Source organism: Erpetoichthys calabaricus, chromosome 11 (genome assembly GCF_900747795.2).
Source record: "Erpetoichthys calabaricus chromosome 11, fErpCal1.3, whole genome shotgun sequence".
Lineage (NCBI taxonomy): Eukaryota > Metazoa > Chordata > Cladistia > Polypteriformes > Polypteridae > Erpetoichthys > Erpetoichthys calabaricus.
The window spans coordinates 68402665-68420028 of record NC_041404.2 but is presented as its reverse complement, the minus strand read 5'-3'; the positions used below and the strand labels follow the sequence as shown (position 1 = coordinate 68420028).

The window sequence follows — 17364 nt, the reverse complement described above, 5'->3', positions numbered from 1 at the left end:
GCTGTGACGAAATATAGGACTGACTCATGATTTTGACATAGCCTCATTGGGTGACATACATTTCATCTCCTGATCTCAATTTAAAATTACATGTGCCTTTTCCTCATAAGACATTGTAACTGTGGCCTGAAAACAGTCAGTTTATCTCAGGTGCTGCTGCACTTAGTAGTGCAGTTGCGTGAGGGAAATTTGAAAGCTGCCTATCTATCTATCTATCTATCTATCTATCTATCTATCTATCTATCTATCTATCTATCTATCTATCTATCTATCTATCTATCTATCTATCTATCTATCTATCTATCTATCTATCTATCTATCTATCTATCTATCTATCTATCTATCTATCTATCTATCTATCTATCTATCTATCTATCTATCTAACCTCAGCTCTTTGCTCTGGCATTGCCTTCAGTATCCTTCTCCTTCTCAGCGAGTTCTTCAGCAATTCTAAAAATTAAAACTTTTGCCTTTTGTGTTATACCTTTTTTAGCTTGTCTTTTGGATGTAATGTTTACTCTATTACAATTTGTAATAATGAATATATCGATAGATAGATAGAAACATTATTACAGGGCTACATCAGCAGCCAAAAAGGTAGAAATAAAGTGATAGTTATGAACTACAGAGTTGCTAAGTATCAAGACCCAAACAATGAGTCAAAATATCCATTATTGGCATCAAACCCTGGCTAGTCAGAAAAAGGGCAAGCATGATATCTTAATAAATAAAAGATTTATTTTAAAAAATGTTTGAAAACAGTGAAGAACACAAAAACACAGAATGGAAATCCTTTAAAATAGTTTACCCCAAAAGTAATAAAAGTCTCAATATGAAAACCAAAGAATGAACAAAAGATTGAGCAAGAAGATCCCAAAAATCCAGTAATTCACAATATGTAAAAAGAGCAAAAGACACAGAACTCAGCAGCACCACAAACATATTCAATGAACCACAAGGGACTGTGGGTTTTTCTCTGCTATTATAGTGGTGAGGGCAGTCCCTTGCCCTTCTACTTTGGAGACCACCCAAAAAACACAAAGAGCATAGCAGAAGATACTTTGACATTTAGAAACTTAATTATCAACAAAATTAACATAAAGAAAAAAAAAAAAAAACTTAAATGAAATTATTGAACCCTAGTCAGGGGGTAACCCTGGCTGAGTGTGACATTTACAAGAAGTGGGTATGCTAACAAAGTACAAATACTCATATAAAAAGAATTATCTATAAGTAAATTAACAAAGTGTATATATATATATATATATATATATATATATATATATATATATATATATATATATATATATATATATATATACTAAGTGTAAAATTATAAAAATTATAAATATATAAATATATAAATTATAAAATTACATATTTACCGTACAAGATGTCAGTCATGGGCCCAGTTTTTTGCACATAGCCCCATTGTCTGTTAAGATGTCTGCTAGACCAACTCAGTACAATTCAGCACACAGAACACAATACCACCTCAGCAGTGATGCCCCTAGATAAACTGGAGCCCTAGGTGGAATCTTCTTGGGACCCCCACCATCCCACTAAATTTCATTTTGTCCTACCAATGACAGCTGATATAATAAGACATTAACTAAGTCAGGGATGTTAGCTACCAATAAGAAGAACCAACAGTTGGAGTTAATCTGAGTTCATTGCTCTTTTGTATGTCAAAGCTGCTTGCCTAGTACTTTTCCACAATGCAGCCAGTAACTAACTAGTATGCTGGTGAAATTTACAAACCTGTCCTCAGTGCAACAATACTCTGAGCACTTCATATGATGATTAACGTTAGCAGCCTTTAGCAACGTATAGGGGTCCTGAGGTCTAAATAGCAGTAATTAATAATTGTCAACCGAGGGTTATACAGGTACTGTAACATCAGTTAATATCAGTTAAACACTTAATATCAAAACTATTACACATAATGATACTCTATTGTTACCCCAGTGAACTGCTAGCTTTAGTGTAGTGGCAATTGATATAACGTTAGCTATCTTACTGGGCGTTACACAAATTTAGATTTCTAAACACACCTGCAGAAAGTGCAGCACAAGCTGCTTCTTCATCTTCTTCTTCTTCTTTTTAATTTTTGTTTTCTTCTTTTCTGTGCTCCTGGCTAGTGATCACTTGAAGCCATCTCTCTGCTTGTTAATGGAAAATTACTGTGACGGTCAACAATGTTAATTTGATGATTCATGAAACAGCAATAACCCCAAAAGCTGTGGACCTCCAGAGCTCTGCTCTATTGAGGTGGTTGTCACTTTTACATTATACTTCAGTGATGTTGCACAATATGCCTGGTTTCACTATGTTTAACTTTAGGATTGCGGGAGTGTTTGTGTGTGTCCTGCGGTGGGTTGGCACCCTGCCCAGGATTGGTTCCTGCCTTGTGCCCTGTGTTGGCTGGGATTGGCTCCAGCAGACCCCCGTGACCCTGTGTTCGGATTCAGCGGGTTGGAAAATGGATGGATGGATGGATGGGAGGAACTATCTGGCTCAAATTAAACAAACCAAGTGACAAAAATGTGCAATCCAACTTGCTGTCCAGCAGAGCTACTGAATCACGATGGTCTGCTTATCCTCTGATCATGGGCCCCATGCACAGTGTGTGATCTGCATATAGGAAGGGACAGCTCTGGTTCTCAGCCTAGGGGGTGGCTCCTTATATAGCCTAATGGTTGATGGTAGACACAATCTAATATAGCGCTTCTTGGAGCAACACAGTTGTCACAGTCCTCCTCTGTTTAGCCAAAACATGATTTGGGGTGAGAGTCATTGTCCAGGATAGCAAGCAGCTTCCTAAGTGACCTCTGTTTTACCACTTCCTCCAGTGGGTCTAGTCTGAATCCCAAGATTGAACTAGCTATTTTAATCAGTGTAATGTCTAATGTCAGCACACTACTGTATAGAACAATACACTGACCACTATAGACTGGTAGAAAACATGTAAGAGTGGCCTGCATACACCAAATAACTTCAACATCCTCAAGAAATAGAGGCGACACTGACCCTTATTGAATGCAGCCTCTGTGCCACTCAAGCCTTTTTTTCAGATGGACCCCACAGGTCCTCACTACCTCCACATCAGTGAAAGAAACGAGGACAGTATGGGCTTGATCCTCCTGAAATCTACGGTCATTTCCTTTGTGTTACTGATGTTGAGCTGTAGGTTGTTCAATTTGCACCACTTTATTTATTCTCCTGCCCACTGGTGATACACCCAACTATGGCTGTGTGGTTGGAAATTTTCTACAGATGACATAATTTAATGTTATATCTAAAGTTATTTTCTTTATTATGTTATTTGGATATGTCATTTTTTGTTTTACATTTTTTTTCTTTGCAGCATTTTGATTTGTTATTTTGCTTTTTCTGTAGAGTTTTTGTAAATTATTCTTTCCGAGGTTTTGGTAATTCTGTCTATTGCTTCCATGCTTTTGGTTAATTTAGTTGAAATGTAAGAAATCCCCTTTGAATATATGATAGTTCCTGGTCTGGTTCTTTGTTTTGTTCTCTTTAATCAAATATATAAATTTGAATGTGTGTTTGCACTCTGTCAAATTTAGCAGAATTTCGCAATTTGAAGACCACAGGTTATGTTTCCTTCCATAATTTTCCCCTTGGGGTAACTTAGTTTTGTAATTGTCTTCAGGGAAGTGCCCCTAGGAGCAGTGCCGGTCGAAGCCCATATAGAGCCCTAGATGGCGTCCAGAGTATGTGCCTCTTGAGTTTCATGAACAGCATTCCAACAATTTCCATTTTGCACATTCAGTATTCTGTGTGTCCCCTCGTTGCCCAGATCACGCGCCCTTTGTGATTCCAAAATGACACCCCTTGGTGTCCATAGCATGTTTTGGCCGGGGGAGTTATTCCAGAGTGTGTGCCACTTGAGTTTCATAAACAGCACTCCTTCATGTCCATAGCACAATTTCAATAATATTAGACTTTGAGGACAGAGAGGGCCGCCACCCCCCCCAATACCCCACCCCCCAGATGATTGCACCCTAGGTGACCACCTATGTCACTTAATGTATTGACTTTCCTACCTATCAGTAATTTTTTGGACTTGGCACAGGTATGTTAAAGTACTGCTTAATTTTGGGAATTTGTTAAGTGACTACACCTACACTTCATTTCATCCACAGCAGTCCTAGGTATCCCTGGTAGTTACTGAATAATAGATATATTAGTTCAGTGTTTTGGTGATTGTCTTCAAGAGTGGATATTACAGTTTTGGTCTTCCTGTTTTATGCAGATCATAAATACTGGATCCCTGAGGTAGCAGCACAGACCACTGCACCACTGTTCTGTCCACTGAGATTGTTAATGTGAGTTGTTATTTGCCCAGTCAAATTTGCTTTATTATTAAGTTTTAGGCAGGGTGGAACAGTGATGAGCTGCGCTACTAAAATTAGTAGAAGTAATTTAAATTTTGGAGCAGAAGATGAACATATGTCAGGAAACATGCTATGTTCTTAAACCTGGAAATCAATTCGATCTTTCGTAAAACCAAAACATAATCCTAAAGTGTAGTCAAAATAACATTGCCAAAGAATCAAATCACTGCAAAACTAATATTGAAATATGGAGCACAAAGTGTCACAGGAGTTATCTGTTAAACTTGGAGTAAGTAAACAGTAGTACCTTTATACTGTTGTACTGCTGATGTTATGTTCGGATGCTCCGACACGATTACCATAATGACGCAGTAACAACAGGTATCATAAAATGTCAGTGTCCATAAAAAACAAAAAAAAGTCAGAAAAAGATGTGAATAAACTCTAATAATATGAAAATCTAAATGTAACAGAAAACTAACATCAGATTTGGATTCAGCATCCTGAAAAAGCAGAATACATAAATAATGATTCTGGGAGAGAATCAAACACATTTGTTCTTTATGGGGCACTTGGCTGTACCCATATAATAAACAATGAACATGGGTACTTACTGTAAACAGACAAAAGGATAGGACCACTGGCCCGTTCTTTGTGCTCTTCGCCATTTTACTTATCTATTGAGTGCAACATTCTTTCTGAGAGTGGGGTCCACAATGACCTTCCCATCAAGTCTCTGCTTATATGGTGTAGAGCCATAAATCATGTCACCATTTATGCCTAAAGTCATCCTCCACTCTTAGAGAAACCAAAGGGGGTTTAGTAAGGACAGTGGAACACTCTTATCTCTCCTTGTAAGTTCTGTTTCATTTGAAGGGCACATTCCATTTTAGCTCATTTCCGTGGCAGATTAAGTAATTAAATAAGGTTTAATTCCTGTCTAGTACCTAATAGATAGATAGATCATCCCTATTTGAAAATGGCTTGACACATTATGTATGAAAGGATGAAAGGGAACTGCACCTCAACTCCAATCAAGACAAATACAAAGTCTCGTCCTAACAATCAAAAGCCACATTATTATGTAAATTCATAGCAGACAAAGCTACCTCTTCTCTTAACCCATCCAAAGAATAAGATGTGTATTTATATGCAGTTATCTTTCTTAATAAATCTGCATCCTTGATATTCTGGGTTATAACCTTTCTCATTTTTGGGCTGTTCACAATCTGTGCTTTGTTTTTTTGAAGGGTTACCGCTGTTTTTATATGGCTTTAGCTATAACTTTGATGGCTGTTATTCCAGTTGATGACCATGTAACATGGAGGTCCTATGACATCATCAAGTCTTGCCTATGTAAGATGGCAGCACCCAGCTTCCAGCATTCAGGCTTTTGAATTTGCAAATAAAATGTTATGTGTAATGTTAGTTGGAGACAGTTAATTGAAGCCAGTTTCATAGCTTTTACAATGTTATCCTGGCTACAGTTCTGGTTTTGTTGTTCTTTCTGTCTATTATGGTTTTCTGACCCCTACCTGCTCCTCTGTGTTTTTTGCCTTTACCAAAATCTTTCATATCCTGGTCACTTTCCCTCTCTCTCTAACCTACTGAACATCTTTTTAATACAAGTGCCCATAAGATCTCCAAATGCTGGTTACCCTTTTGCATCTCTAATGCCAAGTGATTCTCAATTTTGAGTTTTTTAAGGAAGAGTCCCAGAGGCCCACAGTGGCAACAGGGTTTTCAGTTTTTTAATTAGAAGCAGATTCTTAGATTCATCAGTTCTTAGTTGAACACTGCATTTAATTAGAGGGCTAGCTCCTGTTCTCATTTTGACTTATCTTGAATTCCTACATTTTATTCCTATGTGATAAAGCAGAATGTGCACCTTATGCTACAGCTTTTTCATTAATTTCTTTTCAAATAATTTTAATGTCTTTTTTTGATGATTATACACAGGTTAAAAACAGAATTAAGTTAATTGCTTTCTACTTCTGGGCTGGCGCCCTGCCCAGGGTTTGTTTCCTGCCTTGCGCCCTGTGTTGGCTGGGATTGACTCCAGCAGACCCCCGTGACCCTGTAGTTAGGATATAGCGGGATGGATGGATGGTTGGATGGCTTTCTACTTCACTATTTCATTCCTACAAATGTTTGTGAGGCTCCATCACTTGGTATGAAAAATACAATGTATGTTATTACTACAGATGTTTGTAATGCATCATCTGTTAAAATGAAAAATGCAATACATGTTATTAGTACAAATGTTTGTAATGCATCATCTCTTAGTATTGCATTGACAAATGACACATGCAATGTATTTTACCACTACAAATGTTTGTGATGCATCATCTGTTGGAATGTCAAATGCAATGCATTTTTTGCTACATGCATTACAAGATACATTCCAATATATGGTACACTGCAAACAATTAATGTTGATGGCTACATTGATTACTTGAATTTCAACCCGTCTTAGATGGGTAGCACAGTTAGCGTCCCTATAAACCTATAATAATGTGACCAACAACTTCCTCTAACAGAAACTTTTTTTAAGAATAGCAGCTGTTAATGCTTACAAAAAGTATTGTGAAAATATGGACAAGCTGAAACTGTAGGGGGCGCTCAAACCACTCAAAATATTTAAAAAAAACAAAGATCCATGTATTCAATGACATGCAATCGAGAGATAACCGAAGGGAACTTACACAATAAACAAAAGTACAACATTGATGCTGTCAAGAATTAATATAGGTGCTTCTTGAAAACATTTTTGCATATGTTATTTTTGTTTAATTTTATTGTTATTGTTATGTCTTGGTCATATCACCATTTTGTTTGCTGTTTATCCGTGTGTGTCCACGTTTTGAGAGTTGGTTGCATGGGCTCCTCTAAACTATTTGCACCACTGAGCCCCATTGATAGTCTCATAGTTTCTACCCTTTTGATGTCATCACACTTACTCTGCAGAAGATGGTGACGTACTCAATGCTTTGTCCAGTCTGTGTATGTGTTTTTCTAATGTAGATAGATAGATAGATAGATAGATAGATAGATAGATAGATAGATAGATAGATAGATAGATAGATAGATAGATAGATAGATAGATAGATAGATAGATACTTTATTAATCCCGATGGGAAATTCACATTCTTCAGCAGCAGCATACTGATACAATAAATAATATTAAATTAAAGAATGATAATAATACAGTACAGGTGAAAAAAAACAGACAATAACTATGTATAATGTTAAATATTAACATTTACCTGTAGGAAGACAAAGGCTAACCAGTTAGTTTTAAGTTTTAAGGTTTCTTCTTTCTCTTTGACTTTGAGTTTTGGATTTAAGATTAGATTTTATTTGCCTGTTTTTTTACTGTTCTTTTGGTTTGCCCTTTGAAAGACAATTTTTTTCTGTTTCTTAAAAACTGATTCTCCATTTACTTTTCTCACTCAGCCAAAGGGGTTTGTAACAGTTGCCTTCTTGAGGAATCATACATGGTCTGGATCTTGTCTGTCTGGTGAGGTGGATTGCTGACTTATCACGCCAAGTGTTCCATATTTTTATGACTCCCTTGCAAAACATTTTCATGGCTTCTTTCCTACTCACCTCCCAACATAAGAAACTCCCATACCAAAGTTAATTTTAGGGCAATCTTCAGAATCACCTCTGGTTCTAAGGTGTGCTCTGAAAGTCCTGGCACCCCATCTTCAGACCACCATCTGGTGGCCCCAGGCATCTCTGTACATCAGTAGCGTAGCGTGGGTGTCAGCCGCCCGTGGCAGAGCAAAATTCCGCCACCCCCTTATTTAGGTATGGTTCAAATTTTTACAAGATATTATTATTATTTATTGTGAAATTTTGCCGCCCCCTAAAAGTGCCGCCCGGGGCGGGCCGCCCCTGCCGCCCCCACTACGCTATGCCACTGCTGTTCATACATTTAAATTGCCAAATTTAAATTTCCAGTCTGCCAACTCTCCATAATGCTGTTGTGATTCCTGGCACAACAAGGCTCCAAATTTGGTCGCAGACTTCTAAATAGAAAAAGTTCAAAATATCCAGAAATTAGGAGAGGGGAAAATCCTTATAAAAAAAATCTGGTCCAGGACAAATACTAGCAAAGTTCCTTTAGATTTACTTAATTGTTAAAGGTAAGCCACGAAAGAGCTAAGGTCAAAACCATGAATAAGTACTAAGTTTCTCCACAGCCAAATCATGAAACAAAGTCATATTTAAAATATCATTGCACAAAATTCTGAAAACAAGAATACTGAATAACTAAAATTAGCACTTTTAAAGTTTTAAATTTCTCTCCATAATCTCAGATAACCAAAAAGGGTGTAGCCCTGACTTTTAAGTTCTCAACACAGTGATATCACAGGTTGCAACCTCATGTTCTTCTAAATAGCAACATGGCTAGCACATGTTCACATACTAAGACCAAAAATAAAACAAAATGGCGTCTGCACAGAATAAAACTTAAATAAGGATTTCTATGTTTAAAAACCTGCAAAGGGACACAAATAACATGAAATAAATTGTAAAATTGGCTCATAACTCTTTGCTGACCCCTTGCACTGCTCTGAAGTGTCTTCTGTCCATCGTACCCTTTGACCCTGTGCCCCCTAATAGGATCGGTCAGCCAGGGTGATGTTACACTTAAATGAAAAATAGGCTCGTCCTTAAAGGGCAAAAAGCAACTGGACAGAGAAATGAAAACATTAAATGGAAATGAAAAAGCACTGACAGGGTCAGAACTAGGAGGTCAAAATGATGAAGAAAACCACAACTAAACACTGAGCCAAAAATTAAAATCAAAACAGCAAATTCCAAAGATCAAAATTTGTCATTCAAATCCTACACAAATAAAGCATGAGGTTCATTGTAAGGTATAGAATCTGAAACCCTCGGCCCTGAGAATGGGGTGCCACCATGTTTTACTCATACGTGGTGACATGAGACACATGACTGGAAACCACTCTTATTAACAGCACACAAATGACAGCACCTGTGATGAAGAGGTCACAAAATGTGTTATGAACATTAAAAAAGTATATGACAAAAGCAAAATATTCTGAGTTTGAGTCTAGTCTGAGTGTCTGTTAAATTAATTGATTTAACAGGACATGGCTCCGGATTTACTAGATTCTTCCCATTTTTCACAATGAATTTCAGATGAAAGAATCCTCCAGTAGAGTTCTACACCAGTGGGTCTCAGGTTCAGTTCTGTGGCTGCTGATTTTCATGTCAACCTGTTTCAACGCAGTAACTCTAATTAATTTTAGTACGTTGAGATTAAATTACCATTTACAGTGCATTATAGGCTGTGGACTGTGGCATACTTCTCATTTACAGTATGGAAAATTCTGTCTTTTCTAGTACTTTTTTGGAGATGCATTTACTGTATTGTAAATAAACATTTTTCCTGGAGCTATATGCCCTGAATACAGTGTTTTCAATTTTTTGCTGTAGAGTGTAATGACTGCTCAGTAGTGTTTATGTACCGACTGGCTTGATTCATGATCTGAAAGCAGTGTTTGCTTTTGAGCAAAAATAATATAGTTTTGAGAAGATTGTTTGATTTTGCAAGATAAGTCAAAGGTTCTGTGAGTGTAGCTTGAATTTTAGGGCTTGTGCTTAAGTGTTTTGAGAAAAGGAGAGGAAATGTGTTTTAGCAATTCAGAAAAACTGTAAATATCTAAGATCAGCAGTAGCCCAAGATGGAATATAAGATGCAGAGATAACCCATAGAGTGCAGTGTGGATGGAACAATTGGATGAAGGTATGAGGGGTATTGTGTGATCAAAGAATTAAGGTGAAGACTAAAGGTAAGGTTTTTAAGACAATGGTATGACCAGTAATAATGTATGGAGCTGAGACACGGGCAGTAAAAGGAGTGCAGGAGAAAAAGTTAGATGTGGTAGAAATGAGAATGTCGAGATGGATGTGTGGAGTTACAAAAAAGGACAAAATAAGAAATGAGACAATCAGGGGTACAACAAAAGTGGGAGAGATATCTAAGAAAGTACAGGAAAGTAGGTTGAAGTGGTATGAACGTGTGATGAGGAGAGACAATGAACATGTGGGATAAAGAGTGATGGAAATGGAAGTACAGGGGAAGAAAAAGTGAGGGAGGCCAAAGCAGTGGTGGATGGATAAAACAAAAGAAGATCTGAAGAAAAAAAACTTGACTCGGGAGGAGGTGCAGGACTGAGCTATTTGGAGAAGGCTGGTCAAGAACATTGACCTCACATAGAAGTGCGAAAAGATGAAGAGGAAGAAGAATTAGCTGACTCTGTTTATTTTGCAATTAGAGAAGTGCAGAAGTATGAGATTTACATTTCTAAAAAATAATGAAGTGATGGCACAATGGCAGCACTGCTGCCTTACAGTTAAAGAAAACGGGTTTGCATCTTGAGTCCTCCCTGCCTGAATTTTGCTTGTTCTCCCTGTGTTCATGTGAGTTCCTCCCACAGTCCAAAGACAAGCAGATTAGATGGACTGACAATGCTAAGTTGCCACCCTGAGTGTGTATTCACCCTGCAATGGACCCTTAATGTCTGAGGGATGTCATCTTCTGTGGTATTTGCCATCATCCCTGAAATGACCCACTTGACTTGTAACTTCATACCCAGACAGGTTACCAGTCACCTTCAGAATTTCATGAATTTGTGCTCTCCAGGAAAGGAGCACCCGTAGCCTCCTGTAGCACGTGGATCCTATGACTTCATGTAAGGTAGCTGAAGAGACTGCAGCCCACCAAGCAGAGAGCTCCCCAGTAAATGTTTTCCTATTCTTGGCCTGATTCAGAGTCACACTGTAGTCAAGCAAATTTATGAATGAAAGAAAAATGGAAATCATGCAACAATCTGAATTCTCTGTTTTTCTATTTCTTGTGTGTTCCTGACAGGACGCTAGCTGCAATCATGCCTTTTGGTGAGCCAGGGGTGCATTCTCTGTGATCTACAATTGTTTCTTCAACACCACTGCAAAGAGACCTCCTCAAGACAAACAGGTAACAGTTAGAAACTCTCCTTTTCTCTAACTATTTGAAAGATTCACAATCAGGGTGGTGGGACATTCTTTCCTTGTGCACATAAAAGATGAAACGGAGCTTCTAGGGGGAATTCTCCAGACTGTGTTTGGCTTCCTTATTTGCGGGCACTTCCCTGTTTATTTACTTCATTGTCGCAAGTTTCATTTCTTAAAAATAATTATGTGTCTCTTTTGTTCTCCTACCTTTGATTAGTTTTCTTCCTCTATCCCTCCAGTCACCTTGGCCCAGTGCTGACAGTCATTTTGTATGCTCAGTAGAGAGACATGTTAAAGAAATCTTTTAGATTTTTTGAAGAAGCAACTGGAATTGTTGAAAAAAAAGTGCATATGACATAGCTTACTTAGACTTTCAAAAAGCTTTGATACAGTCCCACATCAAAGATTAATTCTAAAACTAGAAGCTGTAGGCATCACAGGTGACCTGCAAAACTGGATCTCAGCTTTGTTAACCAGCAGGAGACAAACAGTACAGATAAGAGGAGAATGCTTCACATGGAGTGAGATCACCAGTGGAGACACTGAAGTGACAGAAAAACAAATTCAAAACGATTCGGTCAAGCTTCAGAGCTCTATGGCCACTTGGAAAATGCAGTTTAATGTAGAAAAGTGCAAAGTGCTACATGTGGGCAAAAGGAACATCAATTATAAATATAAGATGGGAGACACTGTCCAATAGGAAATAACTTCTGAAAAGAATTTAGCGGTTTACATTGACACAACATTTTCACTGACTAAGCCATTTTCAGAAACAATTAAAAGGCAAATAAAATGTAAGGTGATATCATTAAACTGTTCAATGTTAATCAAAGGGCTTTATGCTCAAAGTATATAATGCACTAGTAAGACCACATCTGGAGTATTGTGTGCAGTTCTGGCGCCTCATGTATAACACAGTGCGTAGAACTCATACTATAACATGGCGTAAGCACAAAAGCGGAAATGTTCGTACGCGCTAAAAAATCCAGATGCATAAATCTGTGTGAACGGCAACTTCCACGTTCTTCCGCTACATAAATCCCGGTCAGCGTGAAAAATAACATTTGCACACGCCTGCTGTGCCGCCCCAACTCCCCCCAGAATTACACCTCTTTGAATATGCAAATGAATATAAATAGCCCTTAAACTCAGCCTTCTGTGAAAAGACAATGGCAAAAGCATGAAGGAAAATAGAAGAATTTAAGCGAATATCAAGTAGAGGCAAGGAATAACGTACTATTTGTTGGTTTAAACAGTGGTATAAACAACAAAAGGAAGTTGATTGAGTGACATAGCGTGTCGGAGAAATTCAAAAGCTCAAGTTCACAAAGTCGCACAGTGCCCAAAATAAAAAAAAAGTTGTCACATATCAAAGTGTAAAGGCGAGTTGTAGCCCACTGTCTGGTGTCATATGAAAGCATATTAGGATACAGAGAAAAAAACGGCACACAGTGGGAAAAAAGCACGAAATGTCAACTTTAATCTCGAAATTTCCACTTTAATCATGTAGTTTATTTTGTCATTAAAGTAGAACATCATACACTTCATCTTAAAATCGTTTAATTTACTAGTTTCTCAAATCCCATGGTAACTAAAGTAGCACGTTAAATGCTTTGTTTTGTATTTGATCTTCTATGTGCTCTATGTGTGTGAATCACTATGTGCTTCTTAAACAGGCTTTCTCTTCCTTCGACAGGACACAGCATCCATTACAATCGTAATATTACAGCTCTCTGAATAGTTAAAATAGTGAGATGTATACGTGATATAATTTTCATGATGATAGGAGTTAAAGCATGTTATTAAACAAGGGAACACGGTGGCACAGTGATTGTTCATGTGTCATGCGAGATACTTGCTGCGCCATGCACGACCTTCGATGAAATACTTTATTGTAGCATTACTGTCTCTTTCAAACATACTAACCCCCAATTCCTGTCCTTACTTTTCTTTCTCCAAATACCCAATCACCACACAATCAGCTCTGTAAAAGACGTTAAGCCATCTGTAAGCTTAGAACGCCAATTCTTCAAAACTTTTAAGGAACATTGAAATATCTTCATAGTATGTGTTTAATTATTCTATCCATCTATCCTTCCAGTATCGCGCCAGTCCCAGCAAGAATACAGCGCGAGGCAGGAACAATCCGTGAATGGATCACCAGCTCCTCGCACCGTGTCCTCACATGTTTAATTATTAACAATACAGATTATTTAAATGAAGTTAAAGTTTTATCTGTATAATATAATAAACATATTTTGCTGCATTTCATCTTAAAAATGATATCGTCATCATATGTAAATACGTGTTTTATAAAGTGGCTCAGGTTGTGCAATATTATAACTGTAGTGCAAGTTTACAGTGAGGTGATTGTGCTATAAGTACTAATAGTTCTACAAGGAGCACTTGATGGACTGATTGAGTGCGTTTATAGTTCTTGGGATGAAACTGTTTCTGAACCGTGAGGTCCATTCAGGAAAGGCTCTGAAGTGTTTGCTGTGTGAAAGCAGTTCAATAGACAGCATGGCTGAGGTAGCGTGTGCCGATAATTCTCTTTCTGATCAGCTGCTGTAGATCTGTGATTCCCCACTCAGATACAGTGATATACTGTAAATACTCAGAGTGGTGCAGTGAGAGTAATATGGAAAAAGATGATCCACTGCGGCACCCTCTAACGGGAGCAGCTGAAAGAAGAAAAAGAAGGTGCAGTGAGAGTAACAATGCTAAAGCAGCTATGGTATTTGGAATACTTTAGCTATTCCCTGGACCATTATATTGTTACAGGTTAATTACAATCAGATGCCTTAAACTAATAAACAATATGCAGTTTATTTCAGTGTATATGATAAAGCCGCATCAGTGATGTGGATCTAAAAAAGAAAGGGTAACCACACAGGAACAGTAGCACTGCTTTGACGCTGGGTGCTGCCAGTTTGCAAAACTAAGTGGAGAACTTGTGTATGCCAGGGTTGGAGCTACCGTGAAAATGTGCATGGCTTTATGCCAAGTTTAGGTTTTATACATTGTGATTTGAGCATGGAAACGTTTGTACGCAACATTTTTGTGTGTACGCACCATTTATACATGAGGCCCCTGGTCACCACGGTACATTAATGACACAGCAGCTCTTGAAGCTGTGCAGAGGAGAGCAACCAAGTGAATCCAAGGCTTATGGACATGTCTTACTGTGACAGACTCAAAGGATTAAATCTGTGTAGTCTCAAGCAGAGCAGAGTGCGTGAGGACCTAATCCAGGAATTCAAAATATTCAAAAGCAGTGATAAATTAGATCCATCAGAATTCTTTCAGATTAAGGGTGAATCACATAGTTGAGAACATCAGTGGAAATTAAAGGGAAGTGCTTTTAGGAAGGAAGCCAGGAAGCACTTCTTTACGCAGAGAATTGTGGAAATCTGAAGCAAACTTCCAAGACATAAAATTTGACACCCATTAAAACATATCTGAATGAGATATTGGTGCAGCTTCACTATTAGCTAAACAAATGGGCTTGATGGACTGAATAGTATCCTCTCATTTGTCAAATTTCTTATATTCTTATGTTAACTATCTGTAGAACAAAAAGCAGGAGTTTTGCTACATGTATAGGGCACAGTGAAATTCTTACTTGCCTGTCTTACCAGCACATAGCATGTTGCCACCCTCTGATGTCATAATAAACCAAATTGATTGAAATATGTGTAATGTCCCACCTTTAGACTATAAGGGCAGGGACAGCTGTCCCACTACTCTGTGTCCTCAGCATCCCCTCTTCTGCTTGCTTTTGTTCTGTAAAACTAAGTTTTTATTTTCATGGAGAAAAAAAGGTTTGCCTCAAATGTATTCCTTTACAAATGTAAAGTATTACACATAGGAAGTAGAAATGTTAGATTCAACATACAATGAGAGGTCTGAAATGTGAAAGTACATCCTTATGAGAAGGACCTAAGAGTCATAATGGGCTTGTTATTATCTCCATCCAGGCGATGCACAGACGCGATCGAGACGGCTGTCCGGTTATATATGATGTGTGGAGGACAAGTCAAGGGAGGTTATGCTTAAGTTACTGTGCAGAGTTTTGGTCTTTATATTACAGAAAAGATACAGCAGTGCTAGAGTAAGTCCAGAGAAGAGTGACTTAGCCGATTCTGGGACTGAGAGGTATGAGGTTTGAGGAGAGATTGAAGAAGCTGAACCTTTTCAGATTAAACAAAGGGAGGTAACATGACAGAAGTGTTTAAATCACGAAACTAGTTAGTTTAGTGGATCCCAGTTGTTACTTTAAAATAAATTCTGCAACAAGAACACAGAGGACATAGTTGGAAACTTGTTAAGAGCATATATTGCACAAATGTTTTTCTTTACGCAAAGAATCATGGACAAATGAAATAAATTACCAAGTAGTTTGGTGTTGAACAGGACTTTAGGGACCTTCAGATCGTGACTTGATACAATTTTGCACAACCTATGCATAGAATGGACAGGATTGTTGGGCCAATTGGCTTCTTCTCATGACAATTTTTGCTACTGTTCTAATATTCATTTTAGATCACAGTCTGGTGTCTAGTAAGTTGGTAATCAGCACACATGACAAAATATATACTTAACCACTTAAAATTCTTCTGCAGCACTTGCATTTGCTACTTTTATTGTATAAATGGAGCTTATCAATCATTTTAAAAAAGATGAGTAACATTTAAAATGATTATGAACTTGAAAAGGGAAAGCAAATAGTTAAATGTCCACTAGAGGGCAGCATATGGCTGTAGATTGTCTGAAATTAATGTAATTTTTATTTCCTTTATGGTTTAATTTTATAACTGAATGCTAATTGTATTTTTTCAATTGTGTTTTAACAAATATGTACAGTATTTTGTATTTGTCTTGGCCTTTGGAGATAACAGGGTCACCGGAGTTGACCAGAGCGTAATTCCGACTTTTTCTACCGATCCATCCAGAGGCTGACAGTTGATGTGATCCATGTAGCCTCTTATTCTTAGGTCCTGAATGGAGAAGGCAGTTTGCTTGACTGCCTGTACAAGTGCATGCTGTCCTGTTTAGGCTCTTGCCACTCCTGGTTGGATTGCATCAGTCTGAGCGAGGGAGCTTCAGTGTTGCTAGGCAGAGACACACACTGCTGTCTGCTTGTGCTCAAAGTCCAGATCCCGCTGCTTCTAACCTGGAGCTAGAAAGAGATCCCTGTTCACTCAGGCTGAAAGATTTAGGTCATGTTTAGAAGTAAACACCTAACTCTCTCTCTCTCTCTCTCTCAGCAAATCATCGCTGAGCAGGGTCCAATGGAAAACACAAAGTGGATTCAGGTCAGTCCTGGAATGAGCTCCTGTCACTATACTGTAAATGGTGCGCTGGCAACTGGCAAATAACATACTGTAACTACTTGGCAAGTTTTGCATTGGAGTCCCCAGGGCTGCTCTGACTAAGCAAATAACCTGTGGGGGTGAAGAACATGCTCATCAGTATGGACAGTGGGCCTCACTGCTTATACCACCATATGTCCTTAGACAACTATTAAGATTAGACTGAAAGTTAGTCTTGTGTGATTTTGAAAATGAGAACAGTAAAGACCACACAATCCCATATGGAGACATGGAGACACTAACATGGGAGGATGAGCTGAGCTGACACAACTCTCTTCAGGCTGCAGAGGTGGTAAATCTGGAGAGATGTTCAGACTTGAACTGGGATACTGAAGCAAATTGTAGGTCAAAGTGCTATCCTTCCTGCAGTAATCACCACATTAACCTCCATGAAGAGGTGACTTCACTGACTTGAAGATAGATAGATAGATAGATAGATAGATAGATAGATAGATAGATAGATAGATAGATAGATAGATAGATAGATAGATAGATAGATAGATAGATAGATAGATAGATAGATAGATAGATAGATACTTTATTAATCCCAAGGGGAAATTCACAAGGAATGAAGGACTGTAACCAGTAAATAAAGCACA

The 17364-nt window shown here is 38.0% G+C and overlaps 1 protein-coding gene across 2 annotated transcripts in view; it reads left to right on the top strand.

Moving 5' to 3' along the window:
• Positions 1-17364, top strand: part of ccdc120a (coiled-coil domain containing 120a) — a 240217-nt gene that overhangs the window by 61703 nt on the left and 161150 nt on the right. For both annotated transcript variants that reach the window (XM_028813286.2, XM_051933491.1), the window contains exon 2: positions 11269-11373. The gene's annotated coding sequence lies outside the window, so the exon portion shown is untranslated. The remainder of the gene's footprint in view (positions 1-11268; positions 11374-17364) is intronic.